The 20,368-nt window shown below is 43.8% G+C and overlaps 1 pseudogene; it reads right to left on the minus strand.

The window, feature by feature from the left end:
• Nucleotides 1-811: 811 nt before the first annotated feature.
• On the minus strand, nucleotides 812-929 carry LOC124556876 (annotated as a pseudogene).
• Nucleotides 930-20,368: the final 19,439 nt, after the last annotated feature.

A 20,368-nucleotide genomic window follows, 5' to 3' on the forward strand; every position in this document is an offset into this window, starting at 1 on the left:
TTCTACCACACACGAAATTGACAAGCGTCAGCGCTTGGATTTCAAACTTTGGAACAGATACGTTTAAATTGCAGCGACAGAGGTCTGAGGGGAAATTACCTTCATACTGCGCAAGTGCCCTTAAACTATTTTGCGAGTGAGCTATAGGCGTCGGTAAAACCAAAGATTTCTTAATTTATCATCATTTTCAACTTAGGATTTGTGATCTGGGGACCATGCAAGTTTTCTCAGTTTACCCAGGTCCTTTGTCTTGGATCCATGTGCCTGCCAGCCATGTGGACTGTTTCAGTATGTGCAGACCGCCTTTTGGGATCGCCATCTCAGATCACCATCGTCGATTTTGATATCATTCAGACTGTCCTAATATACTGAAGTCAGAATAGCCGATCATCACCATGGATTCTTATGTCATACAGACTGTCCTATTGTGCCCAGATCGCCATCTTGGATCACCGCATCGAATGCAGACGTCATAGAGAGGGGGAGGGGGTAATCTTAAAACCTTACAGACTGTCCTAGTATCCTCAGGTCTACCATCTAGGATTGAGATTTTGGATTTTTGAATTTCGCACCAACAGGACTTTGTCCCATCCAGAAACCAAACTCCGCCTGAACAGGCCATGAAGGCCCAGCGGTACCGACCGGCCGCCGTATATTCCTCAGCTCAAAGGCGTCACTGGATGTGGATATGGAGGGGAATGTTGTCAGCACACCGCTCTCCCAGCCGTATGTCAGTTGACGATACTGGAGCCGTTACTACTCAATCAAGTAACTCCTCAGTTTACATCACAACGGCTGAGTGCACCCCACTTGCCAACAGCGCTCGGCAGATCGGATGGTCATCCATCCAAGTGCTAGCCCAGCTTGACAGCGCTTAACTTCGGTGATCTGATGGGAACCGGTGTTATCACTGCGGCAAGGCCGTTGGCCACTATGTCCCATCTACTTTTTTTTAAAATTTCATACCAATTTATACTTAAAGCAACAACCATACTGCCACAATGAACTCATGGGACTTTGGGTGGGGGGGGGGGGGTGACACCTTAGCACAATTTTCCTGTATTTATTTTCCACCATTTTTTCACTATCCTGCCAGTTTAAAAATAATGTCCCTGGCCGATGTCACAGAGCTAGAAATTCTATCATGTTCCACGATGTCATCGACGATGTCATGAGAGAAAAGTGGCAGGGAATAATCTGGCAACACTACAGGCTCTTTAACAACACCCACAGGTGTACTACTTACAATATGCGATATTGCAGTGCCTGTGTTTCTGCGAAGTACGACGCAATGTATCTTTGAACAAGCATGTAAGTCCAAAGGAAGAGGCACTGTGGCGAATACAGCTGTTATGCAACACATTAAATGTATTCGCAACTGCGAATACGGACAACCACCAGCTGCAGAATGAAACGACGACAGTGAAAACTATGCTGGACTGGGAGTCGAACCCGGATTTCACGCCCTTCGCAAACGGTCGCCTTACCAGTTTTTTTTTTATTTTGTCTTATTTTGTTCGTTATTGGTCGTTGCATTTGTTCAGGGCGGACGCCCCACGACGCTTGTTCAAGTTCCTAACCCTCTGACCGAACACGCTGATCTACCATGCTAGCACCATTTGGCTATCTGTGCACAACTCCCATCCAGACCCAAACTTCCATATGTGTCTGCAGCGTGTATTCGTGCATCCATTTTGTACACTCCCGTACAGGCGACTTTAAAGTCTTTTGCCCGGTGTCGGCGGATAAATACGATCCTGCAGCGCCTTTGTTATTCCGAATTACGATGCAATGTACCTTTAGACATTCATACATGTTGATGGTTTCCATATTCGCAATTACGAATACATTTACTGTACTTTCATGTACGTATGTGTATGTTTCCAAAAGAAGTGACATGGCAATTAACAAGAAAGTATTTACCTTGCAGAAAATATTCGGCAATGTGGCGTCAGAGACCTCCCTTGCCTCATGAACAACAGTGGTAAGTAAAACTTTAATTTGTTTACTCTATGCTTACTTAAAAATATTAAGTCAGTAGACTGGATACTGGAATATGGAACTTAGATTTCCTCAACGAGGTAAATTATGATAAGAGGTCATTTACTAGGTAGACCACAGTTGCTTTGATTTACCATAATTTACAAATCAGCCACTCCAAAACAAGAAGAAACTTCAGTAGCCATCTCATCCAATTAGTATCAATACAGACAATGCATTCGAAGGGATTCCTGCCAGAGCAGGAATCGATGTGGATCCTTGTGTATGGTGGATAATGCTCTTACTGATATCCTAGGAGTCCTAATCCACCGTGGTACGCACGAGATTCTCCGTGGAGACTGGAGAGCAGTAGAGATTTTCTGGAAGAGTTAAAGAACTGGACACAGATCACAAGTCATGAGTGGAGGGTTCATTCAGTTAGAGCATTCCAAGGCACCATGTTCAATGTCCGTCAATGAATACTGTTAATATGTCAGGAGGTTTCATAGCTGCACACAACCTGCTGCGTAGTGGAAGAGTTTTTCAGCGATTCTACAGGGTAACTACGTACTCAACTGTCCAAATTTTGTAGTTTTTTGGGTATATTATGGTATTAGGAAATCAAGGCGATTTATATTATTTGCCACCCAGCTTTCTCAGTTTCTGTGAAAATAGTTTCAGAACTGCAGATACGCATATGTAGACAAGAAATGTGCAATACAAAACACAGAATTTGTAGACATGCAAAACTACGGTGATGAGGTTGTCGCCATTGCAAGAACAGTTCAGCATGAAGTCTTTGTGCTGCTCTTACATAGCATCATGAACTCACACACGAAATGCATAGTACCCAATTCCTCATCTGTAAATCCATTCATACTGCTCTAAATTGTGCTTAACGTACAGTACACTTTGCTGAAAAACACTGAGACAGATCCCAATGGTACCAAATAATCAAGAGTAGTATTATATGAAGGAGAGTTCTAGACCCAAATTCAAGGCCACAGAGTAATCTGACGCCACGCTCTGTCTCATGTATTAGTATGTGGTACATTCAAGGTCAGCCTGTAACCTGATACCATTTACGTTCAAAAATGGCTCTGAGCACTATGGGACTTAACTTCTAAGGTCATCAGTCCACTAGAACTTAGAACTACCTAAAACTAACTAACCTAAGGACATCACACACAGCCATGCCCGAGGCAGGATTCGAACCTGCGTCCGTAGCGGTCGCGCGGTTCCAGACTATAGCGCCTAGAACCGCTCGGCCACTCTGGCCGGCACCATTTATGTGTCCTCCCATTCTGCTGCCCCTACTTGTAAGGCAATAGTACGTGGTATACTCGTATTCAAAAATGGTTCAAATGGCTCTGAGAACTATGGGACTCAACTGCAGTGGTCATCAGTCCCCTAGAACTTAGAACTACTTAAACCTAACTAACCTAAGGACATCACACACATCCATGCCCGAGGCAGGATTCGAACCTGCGACCGTAGTGGTCGTGCGGTTCCAGACTGTAGCGCCCAGAACCGCTCGGCCACCCCGGCCGGCTACTCGTATTCAAGGTCAACATGAAACCTGATGCCCAGCCCATACATCTTTGGCAAATGTGTCATATAAAAATGAAGGTTACCCATCCCCTGTACCGGTTCTAGGACTGAGGACGACATTACCCTCCCCCTGCTGCTCTGGGCCAATAGGAAGGTAGGAACATCTCTCCCACAGTCTTTCATCTCTAGGCCAACAGACAAATTAAAATGGTGGGAAACACCATCCTCTGTTTTACTACTACAGCAAATGCAAAGAACTCGTAATATGAAGTCTGTATGCTGCAGTGAAAGAATTATTTGGGAGCAGAGTGTAGGTTCTTTTGTAAATAATGACAGGAATATAAGATACTAATTTCTGGTTTATTAACATGGATTTTTCAAAATTTTTACAGTACATTTCTAACATTTGTTGCTCTTATATTAATAAATTTTTAGAGAAATTTACAATACATTTTTGTTAATTTCTTCTTATTTAATACAGAACTTATATTCATACATGTATCTCTTTTTAACTTCTTTGTACCTTACTAGAAAAGTTATACTGGGTGAACATTAACAAAACCGACAAACTGCAGGTAAGGATTCCTGGTTGGAAATGGAGTGAAAAAAACCAAAACGCTGCGTCAGTCACACGGCCTGGAACACATGGAGCACACGCTCGTTGTCAGACGAACTTTATCATTCGTCAGCGCCACGTACCGTGACAACGATGCATTTCCAGACACATGTTCGTAGACCTTTCTTCTTCCATTTCCAGTCAGGAAACCGTCCCTGCAGTTTGTCGATTTTATAAATGTTCACGCAGTATACATGTAGACATTTAAAAAACTGATACTAGCAGATACAGAGATAATTGATACAGACAAAGAGAGATATTATGTTTACGAATACTAGTATCGAAAGAATCTAATTACTAAGTTTCCCATGATAAAAAATTTAATGTTACTTTCTGCTTTATAAGGTATTTTATGCAATTCAATTTTCTTTTTACAACGTTAATGTCTTACACTTTCATATTTTGGATCCTGTGAAACCCTTCGCTTTCCAGATTTTAAAAGGTGATAGTATGGACCAAAACAAGAAAAAAGTTTTTAGTAAACGTGGGCTTTAAAGTGCATTTCTTAAGAGTTACGAACACTTTTCGTATTTTCGCCGCTGTCAAACATATCTCTTGTACTGAACATGTACTCATAGCTCCTAAGGTATGCAATTTAGAACCCATGTTCCCAGAGCTTTTTTCCGTACTACCTCCACCCGAAATATGGAAACCAAAGAGGTAAAGAATTTTTCATGGTTCTTAAGATACGCATTTCAGAACTCATGTTTTGCTTCGAATGACTTTTCCTGTCATATCCATAAACAATGATACTCTGTAACGGTCCTTTACATGGATAACGAGACGTAGCAGTAGTGCTGGTAGACGAACCACATGTGAAGGAAAAAGGCATTCACACACAGAAATACATACATACACACACACACACACACACACACACACACACATACACACACACACACACACACACACACACACACACACACACACACATTTATATACACGGAGGGAATGACCTAAACTTTGCAACGCAAATATTGAGGAAATGGAAACTGTTACTGATGTGCCGTTTTCACAGAACGGACTGGTAATCAGAGGCTTGTATTGTTAGTTAGTCAACAGATTGTAGCAGTACTTAGAATGTGTTGTTCTTGAGCAAACATACAGTTTTTTAAATGTAACAATGCCTACTGACATTAACATACAGAACGTAGGGTCAGTTAGAATTTCAGTGGAGTTTGTTGCACGATTCTAGTGCGTGCCTTTCACAAGATAACTTATTTTCAAAACTTCCCACACCGTCACTCGTACAGTACCTGGCTAGCACACACTAAAGAACAACACATGTGCACATATTAGTTATGTGGTTTCTGACCAGTAACGAGACAACCGAACGGCTCGTGTTGTGTTCAAAATGACCACCGGCGCAAGCCGCGGTGGCCGAGCGGTTCTAGGCGCTTCAGTCCTGAACCGCGTGACTGCTACGGTCGCAGGTTCGAATCCTGCCTCGGGCATGAATGTGTGTGATGTCCTTAAGTTAGTTAGGTTTAAGTAGTTCTAAGTTCTAGTGGACTGATGACCTCAGATGTTAAGTCCCATAGTGCTCAGAGCCATTTGAACCATTTGACCACCGGCAGCGGCAATACATGCTTCCATTCTGGTATGGAACGACTGTTTCACATGTGCTAGCATTTCAGCGAAGATGTCTGAGTAGATTGCATTATACGTTGCTGCAAATCATTGGCTGTAGTTGGTATGCCCTTGTAGACTCTGTCTTTCAGATTTCCCCACAGAAAAAGTCTACAGGTGTCAAACTGGGGAGTGGGCCAAATGGTTCAAATGGCTCTGAGCACTATGGGACTTAACATCTGAGGTCATCAGTCCCCTAGAACTTAGAACTACTTAAACCTAACTAACCTAAGAACATCACACACATCCATGCCCGAGGCAGGATTCGAACCTGCGACCGTAGCGGTCGCACGGTTGGAGTGGGCCAGCCAAGGGACAGATCCTCTGCGTCCAATCCAACGAATTGCAAACAGTTCCTGAAGACATGCTGTAGTACTTCGTGCAGTATGGGCTGGACAGCCCTCATGTTGGTACCACAAGTTCCTTACAGTGTACAGAGGAACGTCTCCAAGTATTCGTTGCAAATGGTCTGTTAGGAGGCTGCGATTCTTGCACACGTTCAGCGTTCCGTCTATGAAACACAGACTTATGAGCTGATGGTTCACTATCCCACACCACACGTTTACACTCCATGAGCGCTGACGTTTCACTTCACGAAGCCAACGGAGATTGCCAAGAGATCAATATTACATGTTTCGGTGATTTTTCTGGCAATAATTGGTGAATGTGGTTTCGTCACTAAACAAGAAACGTGATATATTTGGAGTATCCTGTCTTAATTCCCATATACGTGAGTTAATACGATTCTCATAATCGTTCCTATGCAGCTCTTGATGGAGAGAGATGTGGTAGCGGTGGAACCTATGTTGATGGGAAATGCGTAGGACACTTGCCTGACACATGGCACTTCCTCGTGCGATTGAATGGAAGCTAACGTCCGGATCGACTCTCGCAACAGCATGAATATTAATTTCCCCCTCTTCTGTTGTCACTTGTTTCCTTCTGTTACGTTTTCTAGGTGTTCCATAACCACATTCGCGCACCTGGTTCAAGAGATTGATAAATAGTTGCCTAGAGGGTTGACGTCTATTGGGATATCTTGCCACATACACCGCAAAACAACAAACTCCATACTTCCTAAATTATCCATACACCATGAGCATGTCGGTATATTCTGCATTGGTAAATCCCATCGTCCACAGACGGTCTACCGCTTGGACCGTCACACACTGACTGACTATCAAAAAGCAGTGCTCTCAAGGAACACTTAAGCACTCTGTAAGCAAACATAACAACATCGTACCTAGTAAATACGTAGGTTCAACGGCACAAGGAAATGTGGGCACTAAAACCTTTCAAAATACGGTATCTCGTAAGCGACTGGAACTAGAATCCTGCAACAAACACCACTGACAGTCAAATTTACCGAACTTTTAGTGTTTTAATATCAAAAGTCGTTGTTCCATTTTAAAAAGTGTGTGTTTGCACAAAAAATACGTTTTATAAGTGCTATTATAACCTGTTTATTGCCTAACAGAACGAGCCCCTGAACAAGAATCCATTCTCTGAAACCCGCACATCAACAGCACTTTTCATTTCCGCAATATCTGGGGTGTAAGTTTTAGGTGGGTCACCCATATACAGGGTAGTCCATTGATCGTGGCCGGGCCAAATATCTCACGAAATAAGCATCAAACAAAAAAACTACAAGGAAAGAAACTCGTCTAGCTTGTAAGGGGAAACCAGATGGCACTATGGTTGGCCCGCTAGATGGCGCTGCCATAGGTCAAACGGATATCAACTGCGCCTTTTTTAAATAGGAAACCCCATTTTTATTACATATTCGTGTAGTACGTAAAGAAATATGAATGTTTCAGTTGGACCACTTTTTTCGCTTTGTGACAGATGGCGCTGTAATAGTCACAAACATATGGCTCACAATTTTAGACGAACAGTTGGTAACAGGTAAGTTTTTCTAAATTAAGATACAGAATGTAGATACATTTGAACATTTTATTTCGGTTGTTCCAATGTGATACATGTACCTTTGTAAACTTATTTCTGAGAACGCATGCTGTTACAGCGTGATTACCTGTAAATACCACATTAATGCAATAAATGCTCAAAATTATGTCCGTCAACCTCAAAGCATTTGGCAATACGCGTAACGAAATTCCTCTCAACAGTGAGTGGTTCGTCTTCCGTAATGTTCGCACATGCATTGACAATGCGCTGACGCATGTTGTCAGGCACGATAGCAAATATCCTTCAACTTTCCTCACAGAAAGTAATCCGGGGACGTCAGATCCGGTGAACGTGCGGGTCGTGGTATGGTGCTTCGACGACCAATCCACCCGTCATGAAATATGCTATTCAATACCGCTTCAACCGCACGCGAGCTACGTGCCGGACATCCATCATGTTGGAAGTACATCGCCATTCTGTCATGCAGTGAAACATCTTGTAGTAACGTCGTTAGAACATTACGTAGGAAATCAGCATACATTTTACCATTTAGATTGCCATCGATAAAATGGGGGCCTTCCTCCCATAATGCCGCACCATACATTAAGCCGCCAAGGTCGCTGATGCTCCACTTGTCGCAGCCATCGTAGATTTTCCGTTGCCCAATAGTGCATGTTATGCCGGTTTACGTTACCGCTGTTGGTGAATGACTCTTCGTCGCCAAATAGAGCGCGTGCAGAAAATCTGTCATCGTCTCCTAATTTCTCTTGTGCCAGTGGCAGAACTGTACACGACGTTCAAAGTCGTCGCCATGCATTTCCTGGAGCATAGAAATATGGTACGGGTGCAATCGATGTTGATGTAGCATTCTCAACACCGAAGTTTTTGAGATTCCCGATTCTCACGCAATTTGTCTGCTACTGATGTGCGGATTAGCCGCGACAGCAGCTAAAACACCTACTTGGGCATCATAATTTGTTGCAGGTCGTGGTTGACGTTTCACATGTGGCTGAATACTTCTTGTTTCCTTAAATAACGTAACTATCCGGCGAACGTTTCGGACACTTGGATGATGTCGTCCAGGATACCGAGCAGTATACATAGCACATGCCCGGTGGGCATTTTGATCACAATAGCCATATATCAACACGATATCTACCTTTTCCGCAATTGGTAAACGGTCCATTTTAACACGGGTAATGTATCACGAAGCAAATACCGTCTGCACTGGTGGAATGTTACTTATACGTTTGTGACTATTACAGCGCCATCTATCACAAAGCAAAAAAGTGGTCCAACTAAAACATTCATATTTCTTTACGTACTATACGAATATGTAATAAAAAATGGGGGTTCATATTTTTAAAAAAACGCGGTTGATATCCGTTTGACGTATGGCAGCGCCATGTAGCGGGCCAACCATAGCGTCATCTGGTTTCCCCCTTCAAGCTAGACCGGAGTTTCGTTCTTTGTAGTTTTTTCGTTTGATGCTTATTTCGTGAGACATTTGGCCCGGTCACTATCAATGGACCACCCTGTATACATGCCAATATTGATAGACTTCGTGGACTGTACCGAAATGTTAGCCATCTCCAGAGATGGTGGCCAACTTAAAATTTGAAATGGGGATATAATTGCACGTTCCACGACGCTGTTCCCAGAAGTAGTGCATTTGGCGGTGCTTCATTAAATTTTCCATGGTTTGGCCATGTACTCTGTGGTGTCACCGCCAGACACCACACTTGCTAGGTGGTAGCCTTTAAATCGGCCGCGGTCCATTAGTATACGTCGGACCCGCGTGTCGCCACTGTCAGTGATAGCAGACCGAGCGCCGCCACACGGCAAGTCTAGAGAGACGTACTGGCACTCGCCCCAGTTGTACAGTCGACGTCGAGGTTCATAGCAATGGTTCACTGACAAATACGCTCTCATTTGCCGAGACGATAGTTAGCATAGCCTTCAGCTACGTTTGCTACGACGTAGCAAGGCGCCATAGCAGTTGATAATTAATATTATGAAGCATGTACCGTAACGAGAGATGTTCTGCAATTGTGGATTAAAGTTAAGTATTATATCAACTACGTACTTTATTTGCAATTCTCAAGATATTGTCCTGTTCCAGACCTCACGCCAATCTGCGTGAGCTTAACGCGTGCCTTTCGGCTTCCTCTCATTGTGACTTGGCTGTCTTGCCAAGTCACAACATACTCAATTATTCCTCAAATCAAAAAAAAAAAAAAATCTTTTTCAAAGTCACATGTCAGGAAAGCCCTGTTTCCCGTACTGACGTCTACTTCTATATACTCCTTCAGCCAGCGTGACAGATTGAATAAGATAAAATGGGTGACTAATTAGTTTCTTTCCCAAGCTGAGAAATTTCTGGAGATTTTAGTAGAGCGTAATGTGTCTTTTTTTATCCAGCACCGGCGTCGTCATCTTGTGGTGGAACCATTGCGCAGGACAAGGAGCGGCAGACCGGGCCGGTGTTCATTGTGCACGTGTCGTGCTACTCAGTAGTATACGACAGGTCAGCCTCCACTGTAATATCTCCTACACCAGAATCCACAATCACATTTTGGAACTCATATAACCTGAAGTTTTGCTCATTGTACACTTATCATAACCCTACAATCGGCAGACATTGTTGCTTGATGTACCCATATAAGTTGTTTACTTTCAAGTATAGGTTGTTACTCAACTGATCTCCTACTTTGTACTTCTCCTCACTCGTTCGTGAGTTATTTACTTTAACGTACCTATGCACACACTGGCGACGTTCCCCACAATTTCCGCGTTCGGAAAAGAGCAGCATGTCAACATCGGTTGAAATTCGATTTAGAGACGTATCGTTTTAACATTGCGACTCACAAGGCACTTTCACAGTGTAATAGAAGGCAGCATAGAGCTCATATGTGTCCATGCATACACTATGGATTTTCCCGAAAATATCTACGAGCTTGCTTACGTCCGTGTCCACGTCGAGCCTAGCATACTCCTCTAAATCGGGGATGCTGAGCTCCTGGCAAACATTCATCGCATGTTCACTCCACAACCGTTATGGCAGAGTCTATAAGATTACTGGTGAATGTGGTTGTGCCAAGCATTGCGGTTTCGTTGAGTTTCGCCATGAAATTCAGGAATTAGTACGGCAAGACCTCATTTATCGTCACAAGTTGAAACTTTGAATCATTGGGAAGTAAAGCTTTAGTGATATGTATATGCTCCAGATGCACTGTTTCAGCAAGCTTCTGCTGAGGTGCGTACATAAATCGATGTGAGTCCGGGAAGCAGAGCGTTAATCTAGGCGTTATTCGCTTGGTGAAACAAATATATTTTTTGACATTCTCAGACAAGAAACTAACCTAACATTTTTCGCAGCTGAGATCACAGAGGTACTCAGTGACAAACTGAGCATGATACTCAAATTGAGGGAGAAAACGGCTGTGTGTCGTGGCAGTATTTGAAGCTGCATCCATTGTTAGCTGCAGTACAGAACTTTCCCGTTTGTTGACAGTTGTCCCGATGTGCAGCTTCCACTTTCCTATGCAACGGCAGTCCACGAACGTGACATCCATCTGTGTAATAGTATAAGATACCAATTTCTTACCAATTGGTAATGGGAAACTTAATTCGGTAAATCCAGTCCACTTTCCTTGCTGGTCGTTCAATCTCAGAGAAGAAACATCTCGCAGGGTTTTCCCTGACATTAGAAATGAAATGGTTAAGACAAACAACGTATGCAACTCAGAGTACAGACACGACACATACCTGTCTTCTTCCACAACTTGAGCCAGGATCATGCGCATTTCATTCCTGAGGAAGTTGGCTTTGTCGGCCTGTGAAAAGATGAGACCAATGTCCTGCTAAAGAGTGTCGAAAAATACATTACTTTCTCCGAGCGGATCACGACAAGGTTAAGCTCTTATCCATGGACTCATATCAATTTACTCATGCGGCTCTTCAGAAACTTGCTGAAAACTGCATGAGGAGGACATTGATATCACTACAGCTGCACATGGTGTTGACGCAAAGATTCACCATGGGACAAAGAAGGGCTCTTCCATTACAGATACGTGGATTCGATAGAGACTCAATGAAATCACTTTGTCTGGTGTATCCTCATTCACCAACAAAGTTACAGACCCTGCCAAAACGGACGCGGAGTGCAGGCACGTAATGAATGTTTCGCAAGAGATCAACGTGTCTGATGTAGGGGAGTATGGGAGACGCCACATGGATACAGACATTGACGGTTTACTAATATTTTTGATAAATTTCGGGCTATATATATATATATATATATATATATATATATATATGCTGGATCTTGCCTTCTGTAACACTGGGCGACGCTATCGTGGGACTCAGTTTTAAAAATAAGACACATGCTAGTAAGACTCATGCTCTGAGGGTCCACACAGACTTACCTATGCATATAGACAGTTCATTCCATGAAACCGGAATTTCGACAAATTTTGCCTGGCATCGAAATTAATAACGACAAGATATCGGCCCTGGAATTCCAAGAATTTCGAGAATGTTTCAATTTCAAGTAGGAAGTCGGATAATACGTCACAAAAGAAATATGTTTACATGTGACATGATTACAAATTAACACTTTTTCTTATTTTTTCCTGTACTTTTTCCACCGAAGAAAGTGAAGTCAGCAGACATAAACTGAGGACTGTTGTTGGCCACAATTGTTTTATGGCGCTTAAGACATGAGTGAGGTACGTTACCTGAGGCACAAAAAAAGAGGAATTTGCCATTGTTGCAACGTAAGTGATTATCCCGCAGAACGCTGAAGATTGTGTATAAGTTCCATGTCCATTCCTGGTCGATAGAGCCAGCGACTAAGATGTCACCGATGTAGTTTGCTGTCCCCGTAACGCCTATGGTCAGCGTCTCCAAATAGCATTGAATAATGGCTGAGGCACTTGCGCCCCCGAATGGAAGCTGGTTGCAACGAAAAAGGCGAAAAGGGGTATTTTCGATCAGGACAGACTTCGATGTCTCGTGCAAAGACAGCTGGAAGTAGGCATCGTGAACATTAATCATGACAAATACTTTTCCGGCCACCAATTTTGAAATAATGTCCTCAACTTTTGGTATGGGATAGGTGTCAACAGCGTATTGTGCATTGACAGTGGCTTTAAAATCCCCAAAAACTCGAAGAGACCCTTTCGGATTTTCGACGACAACGATGGGTGAAACCCAGCAACTTTTGTGCACTGGCGTCGGGACTCACACATCTTCCAGGCACCAAATCTCCAGCTGCAGCTTATCATGGAGTGCAAACGATACGGGACGGGTTTTGTGGAACTTCAGAACTGTCAAGGGGAGGAGTTCGATGTGGGCTTTGAGATCGCTGGAGACGTGTCAGAAAATATGTCTGAGAATGATTCCAGAAGCTCTTGCAGCTGAGTGTCCAAAGACAAGGTCTTGACAGCAGATGCAGAATCTTATAGCTCGAGGCCAAGGCAGTGGAACAGGTCCATCCCATATAGGTTGGTGACCTTGGAGGTGGTAGTGTTGCAATTGGTCATCAATATCGATGACCAGCATCCTTCGGCCTTATGACTCTGCGTCCCTCAGGATGAGCAGGTCACCCTCCGTAAACGATAGTCTCGTCATTGATGCGTAACAGAACGTTGACTGCATGAGGGCAAACGTTGTCTTTGCAGCCGAAGGCGGGAACCATAAACATGGCCCGAAGGGGGAGCCACTGAATCTGTTAGGGGTCCCTGGCACTGACGCTGACGCTGTTGTTGCGTTGTGCAGCTGCGTGGCGTGTCGGCAGCGAAGATCTGTACCGGCGGCTGGAGTGTGGTAGATGACAGAACTGACTGTTCATGAGCGTGAGTAATCGATAAACAAGTTTCCAAGGATGGATATTTCAGTTTCAAAATATCTGTTCTCAGGTAGTTTGCAGATAGGTATTCATGTCCCAAATGAGTGTTGAACCATATGACTGCTTGCATTAAGGGTTTCCACAGAAAAACCAACAGTCACGGGAAGGACCTTGGAGAGTAGCAGTCCATTCCCTGTAAATGTATTGGGAGTTTTTGGCAACAGAAGAACTTGTGCCGTGTCTCTGCTATATGTACCTGCGAGAAAGTACAAAAGGCTAGATGTTAGTGCCTCGTGAGAGAGAGTATGAGGCTCCCAACAAATTCGACTAGTCTGGATGTGCGGCAGATAATCCTTATCGCACTGCTTCTCAAAACGAGAAAATTATTGTCCTGATGAAAGAAGAGGTGAATGAGCTGACGACTGTTGAGTTTGACTGTCTCAAGCCGTACACACACAAACACTACCTAAAGGGGAGGTAAGGGTTTGCATCCTGCAGCCTCAACGGATCTAAAGATCCACGAATCAGTGGTTATCAGTTGTTATTGCTCGATAGTGTCGGCACTGTTTCTGTTCGACCACCGTATAACAGATACAGTCAGTTTCATCTATTGGGCGAAAGGCTGCAGTCGGTATGGAGTCACAACGTGCCACCCCAGCGCATTCGTCACGCCTTGATATGCGGCAGATAATAACAAACAATTGGTTACAGTATCAGAAAAATATTATGATTTATTCAAGAGAATGATCTTCACAAAATTAAGCAAGTCAATAACATGCTGGCTCACTTCTGGCAGCTATTCAGCTCGGTATTGATTGATAGCGTTGTTAAGGGGTTCCTGAGGGATAGCGTGCCAAATTCTGCCCAATTGGCGCATTAGATTTTCGAAATCCCTGGCTGGTGGGGGGGCCCTGCCCATAATGCTCCAAATGTTCTCAGTTGGGGTGGACATCCAGCAACCTTGTTGGCCAAGGTGGGGTTTGGCAACCACGAAGACAAGCGGTAGACGCTGTCGCCGTATGCAGGAGGGCGTTATCCTACTGAAATGTAAGCCCAGGATGGCTTGCCGTGAAGGGCAACTGAGTGGGCCACCCACCTATGAAAAGTGTGGGGAAGGGGTTGGAAAAAGCAGTGTAGTCCACGACACGCGAATACCTTACTTTAGTTACGCAGTGTGCCGCACGGGATTAGCCGAGTGGTCTCAAACGCTGCAGTCATGGAGTGTGCGGCCGATCCCGGCGCAGGTTCGAGTCCTCCCTCGGGCATGGGTGTGTGTGTTTGTCCTCAGGATAATTTAGATTAAGTTGTGTGTAAGTTTAGGGACTGATGACCTTAGCAGTTAAGTCCCATAAGATTTCACACACATTTGAACATTTTTGAATAAGTTATGCAGTGTTTGAGATTACGAGTAGTTAGGGATCTGCAAAAACTGGTCACATAATTTCATACCCTTACGAAATATTATACCCTACCTTAGTTATGCAGTGTTTGAGAATACGAGTAGTTAGGGACCTGCAAAAACTTGTCACATAATTTCAAACCGCTACGAAATATTATCTCACTGATGAGAAGAAAATAGTTTGTCACTTGCTACATTTTCGCTGTTCGTGCTATATAACTACCACGTATCGTGGAACGATACACAGCCGTCTCGATAGGCTACGAACCCGCCACTGTCCAGTTGCGACAAATGCTGGCAGACATTTGTCTCGCTTACACGAGACACGGCACGATCTGCTCACACAATGGGCTCGCATTCGCGAGGACGACGGTTCACACCCGCGTCAGGCCAGACTGATTTAGGTTTTCTGTGATTTCCCCAAATCGCTTCAGGCAAATGCCGAGATGGTTCCTCTGAAAGGGCACTACCGACTTCCTTCCCAGTTCTTCCCTAATCCGATGGGACCGATGACCTCGTTGTTTGGTACCCTCTCCCAAATCAACCAACCAACGATCTGCTTATGTTCAAAATAGGGTTTTGGATGAGAAGGACGCTGAGTAATGTTCCCTTACATACAGAATGTAAATGGCGTTACTCCCATCTGCTTTGTGCGGTTCCTCTGAATGACCGCCTTCGTGGTGTAGCTATTTCAGTGTCCAAAAGTGTACAATGGCTGAACAGCAGGTACTTGTTTCCAGGTGAAGCACGCGTCATGGGCGGAGTTGGAAGTAAACACTTGCTACAGTGTATGCAGAGCTGCCTGCCCGCCTGCACGGGCATCATCTACGATGTGGACTCGGTGTTCGCAGAGGCCGGCAAGCCGGTAGAGGACGGCGACCAGGGCTACATGGCCGTCTACTACAGCCCGCGCGCAGCCGTCAAGTACGTGCGCACCCCGGCTGTGGACGAGCTGCAGCTGCTCGGTAAGCCCTCACAACAGGCAACAAACGATAATTGGCATGTAAGTAACGCAGCACTTATTTGAATGTACAAATGACTGGCATATCTGTGCATCCGTGCTTAGTAGGTGTTACTAACGTCATCTACGTTCTGTACGTAAGGAATTATTCTGCAGCGGATTTCTTATTCCTGAATACTAGTTGTTTGTGGTGCTGGGTTGGGTTGTTTTTGGGAAGGCGACCAGACAGCGAGGTCATCGGTCTCAATGAATTAGGGAAGGACGGGGAAGGAAGTCGGCCGTGCCCTTTGAAAGGAACCATCCCGGCATTTGCCTGGAGCGATTTAGGGAAATCACGGAAAACCTAAATCAGGATGGCCGGACGCGGGATTGAACCGTCGTCCTCCCGAATGCGAGTCCAGTGTCTAACCACTGTGGTGCTGGCGGTTAGCGTTTAACGTCCCGTCGACAACGAGGTCATTAGAGACGGAGCGCAAGCTCGGGTTAGGGAAGGATTGGGAAGGAAATCGGCCGTGCCCTTTCAAAGGAACCATCGCGGCATTTGCCTGAAACGATTTAGGGAAATCACGGAAAACCTAAATCAGGATGGCTGGAGACGAGATTGAACCGTCGTCCTCCCGAATGCGAGTCCAGTTGTTTGTGAAAACATCGTGTTACGCCTGAAGTTAAAGTGTGATTCCAATGCGGCGACTGTGGCATCACTAGTCGTGCAGCTGCATCCGTGCACCTGTCCAGTAGCACTCCTTAAATGTAACCGAATGCAACATTTTCCGAGAGCGCGTCTTTAGTTGAGCGACAGCACGGACACCAAAGCATACCACGACTTTCATTCACTTTCTAGCAGTTACAGAGAGCTGAAATGAACCTGATAAATCCTTGTGAAATAGGTCCATCTCTTAGAAATAATTAATCACACTCATTCTTATTGAAAATAATTAACCCGCCAGGGTAGCCGGGAGCGCTAACGCGCTGCTTCCTGGACTCGGGTAGGCGCGCCGGTCCCGGATCGAATCCGCCCGGCGGATTAACGATGATGGCTGGTGTGCCGGCCAGCCTGGATGTGGTTATTAGGCGGTTTTCCATATCCTACTAGGTGAATACCGGGCTGGTCCCCACGTCCTGCCTTAGTTCCACGACTAGCAGACATTTGAAACACATTCTCACTATTTCACGATTTACACTAGACGCAGCCCGCTGGGGTACACTACTTCCGTCCCGGGGAGTATGGGGTGGTGGCAGGAAGGGCATCCGGCCACCCCTTAAAATTAGCCTTGCCAATTCTGTACTTAACCCTGCCGACCCTGCGCACAATGCGGGATAAAGGCAGTAGCGAAAGCGAATTCTTGTTGAAAATAATTCCATGGTTTCCCTGCAGTATTTAAATGATTAACTACGTAACCTATAGATTGTAGAACATTGTACTACACTGCCCACTCTATTATGGCTCTGTTACTTATAGAAGTAATTCAGTTAGAGAAAATTGGAGTTGTTCTATTCAGATATAATGAATTGTAATAAGTAAATCACTGGGACAGCCCTTTGAAATAGTTAACCTCCCTCTTTCAGTAAGAAAAGTCATTCTACCTCTTTCCTTGAATGAAGTAAAAATTAAAGAAGCAATCTTTTGACTACGGAACATCACATGAAACTTCGATTGGTATTAGGACTCTGTCAATTGTTGAAGTAATTCAGCTGTGTCATTAAAATACGTGTTCTCTCTGTAGGGTGATTTGTGGCTTTCAGCTGTAATATTAAAACTTTGAATCGGATTGGGCTGCGAACCCCGTATATGAATTGCACGCAGGTGGAAAAGGTCCCGCTTAAATATCGGGTTCCTTCATGGGTTTAATGTACCAGTAAGTTTTATGGCGTAGTGTAATCAGCTACATAGTGAGAAATTCATTCTCAACACACAGGGTGTTATAAAAAAAAGTATTCCATATTTTGAGAGGAGGTAGTACGGACTGAAATAGGACAAAAAATACAGTAAACGCGTTCTCTAATATTCATACCTTAAGAGCTATGAACACTTGTTTATTTTTGCTACGGTGAAAACATATCTTCTACAAAAACATCTTTGCTATTACAAAGATCTACGGAATGCACTACATAAATAAGGACGCACTCCACTGTTATTGTCCATGGATGCTGCAGGCAGTAAAAATCTGTAAGTGTTGTTGCTGTGAACGGTACACGTTTTTCTGGGTAAGACTAACGCACACAATAGATTATCTGTTATAGTCTGGCAACTGGAAGTGGCCGTTGATCCCATGTGTGCCAAAATCCGAATAGAATAATAGGCTTCCATTATGCTGCTAATTGCAGAGATAAAATTATAATGTAAGTGCATATCACAAACTGATTCCATTAGAACTAATGTGTGTGCTGCACTTACACAGAACTATGAATATGATTTAGTGGAACAATGTCAACAGATGTGCACGTTGTATCCGTGGACAATGACAGAAGAATATTTTCTCATTTGTTTACTCCATTCTATAGATCTTTCGAAATAACGAAGTGCTGGGAGATGTGTTTCATAGTAGCGCAGATGCACAGTGCAGGCATCTCTTCAGGTATGCATTTTAGTGCCCGTGTTTACTGGACACTTTTGTCTTCTTTTGATCCAAACTACGACCTCTACAAATAAGGGATGCCTTTTATAATAACCCATATAAAAATAATGCAGCTGGCAAATAAAAACTGTGAAATAATTCATGTTTCACATTTCGATATAGAGTTTCCAGTCCTTAACAAACTGTTTCAATGGGAAGGACCTGCAGAGCAGTAAATGAACCTAACGAAATTCAACTGTTGCAGTACATAGTATGTGGCATTATTTTTGTAAAGCAGTGAATAAGATTCCGTGATGTGAGTGGATAATTTACAGAAATGTAAAAGAATGTATTTTGAGCTGTTCCTTTGAGAACAACTGTAAAAGAGGCTTGAGATTCTTATTGTGCTATGCCACCTTATACTTGTTTGTGTGTTGCAGTATCTCTGGGAGGTATCGCCGGCCTGTTCCTGGGAGTGAGTCTGCTGAGCGTGGTGGAAGTGCTGTGCCTTGCCTTGAAGCTGCTGCTGGACCTGATGGCCACGTCTGTTACCTTCATTCGCGAATCCGTCAGCCGCAACAAATGCCTCGGCCGTGTCCACCCACGGCCTCTTCCTCTGCAGACAGTTTGGCGATAGCTTTAACCACTGGTCATATTGTAGCGACACGTCCACCCACAGAGATAACTGAAGCGTCACTTTTAGCCATAGTTAATTCGTGTATCATGAGAGACTAGGATGGTTTGGATATCTAACGTCGGTTCTATGACTTCTAGTAATGATCCATTTTCTTACAGTACCTTGCACAGAGCAGTGACTTAACGGTAAATGAAATGGCGGAGAAATTTGAACGTTGAAGTGTGTCGTTCGGTCCTGAATCACTTCATGAATGACCGAATACAAAACAAATGAGAGAGTAGCTGATAAAATAGACACCGCCAGCTGAGAAACCAATTTTGTCCACGTATTTATTTGTAGCTGTGTCCTAAACATCATACACGTGGAGTTTACCAGGTGTACCGGTATGAAATGAGCGTTTTTTTGTGAAAATGAAACACTAATTTTGAATTGAAAAGTAAAAACATTTTATTCAAAGTACTGACCATTGCTTTCTATACATTTTGACCACCTTTCTGGAAATTTGTGGACACAACGCCAATAGAAATGTTCGTCTTTTGAAGCAAACCAATCAGACACCCAATTTTCGACTTTTTCGTAGGAATCGAAGTGTTCCTCAGCCAATGCGTGTCCTATTGATGAAAACAAACGGTAGTCGGAAGGAGCCAAGTCTGGTGAATACGGTGGGTGAGGTATCACTTCCCAGTCAAGTGTTTCGATTGTATCCTGAACCAGTTTTGCTTTGTGTGCAGGTGCATTGTCGTGTAAAAAAAATAAATAAATAATGCTTTGCCATGTCTTCTGGCCCATTCTGGTCTTTTTTCGATCAATACATAGTTCAAATTGATCACTTGTTGTCTGTAGCGATTAGTATTCACAGTTTCACCGGGTTTTAGAAGCTCATGATACACCACACCTTTCTAATCCCACCAAACACAGAGCATTGTCTTCTTGCCGCATCGATCTGGTTTTGCAGTCCAAGGATGGTTCTTCCGGATTAACGCATGATTTTTCCCGTTTAGGATTCTTAAAATAAATCCATTTTATATCGTCAGTAACAATTCGATGCAAAATTAATTTTCTTTCATGTCTTTGAAGCAAAATTTGACAAATGGTTTTTCGGTTTTCCATCTGTCTTTCACTCAGTTCATGTGGCACCCATTTTCCACACTTTTGGATCTTTCCCATTGCTTTCAAACGGTCAGAAATTGTTTGTTGTGCAACATTTAGCATTGCTGCCATTTGCTTCTGACTCAAAGTATCGTCTTCATCCAATATTGCTTGCAATTCAGCGTCTGCGAGCTT

This window comes from Schistocerca americana, chromosome X, assembly GCF_021461395.2.
Source record: "Schistocerca americana isolate TAMUIC-IGC-003095 chromosome X, iqSchAmer2.1, whole genome shotgun sequence".
Taxonomy (NCBI): domain Eukaryota; kingdom Metazoa; phylum Arthropoda; class Insecta; order Orthoptera; family Acrididae; genus Schistocerca; species Schistocerca americana.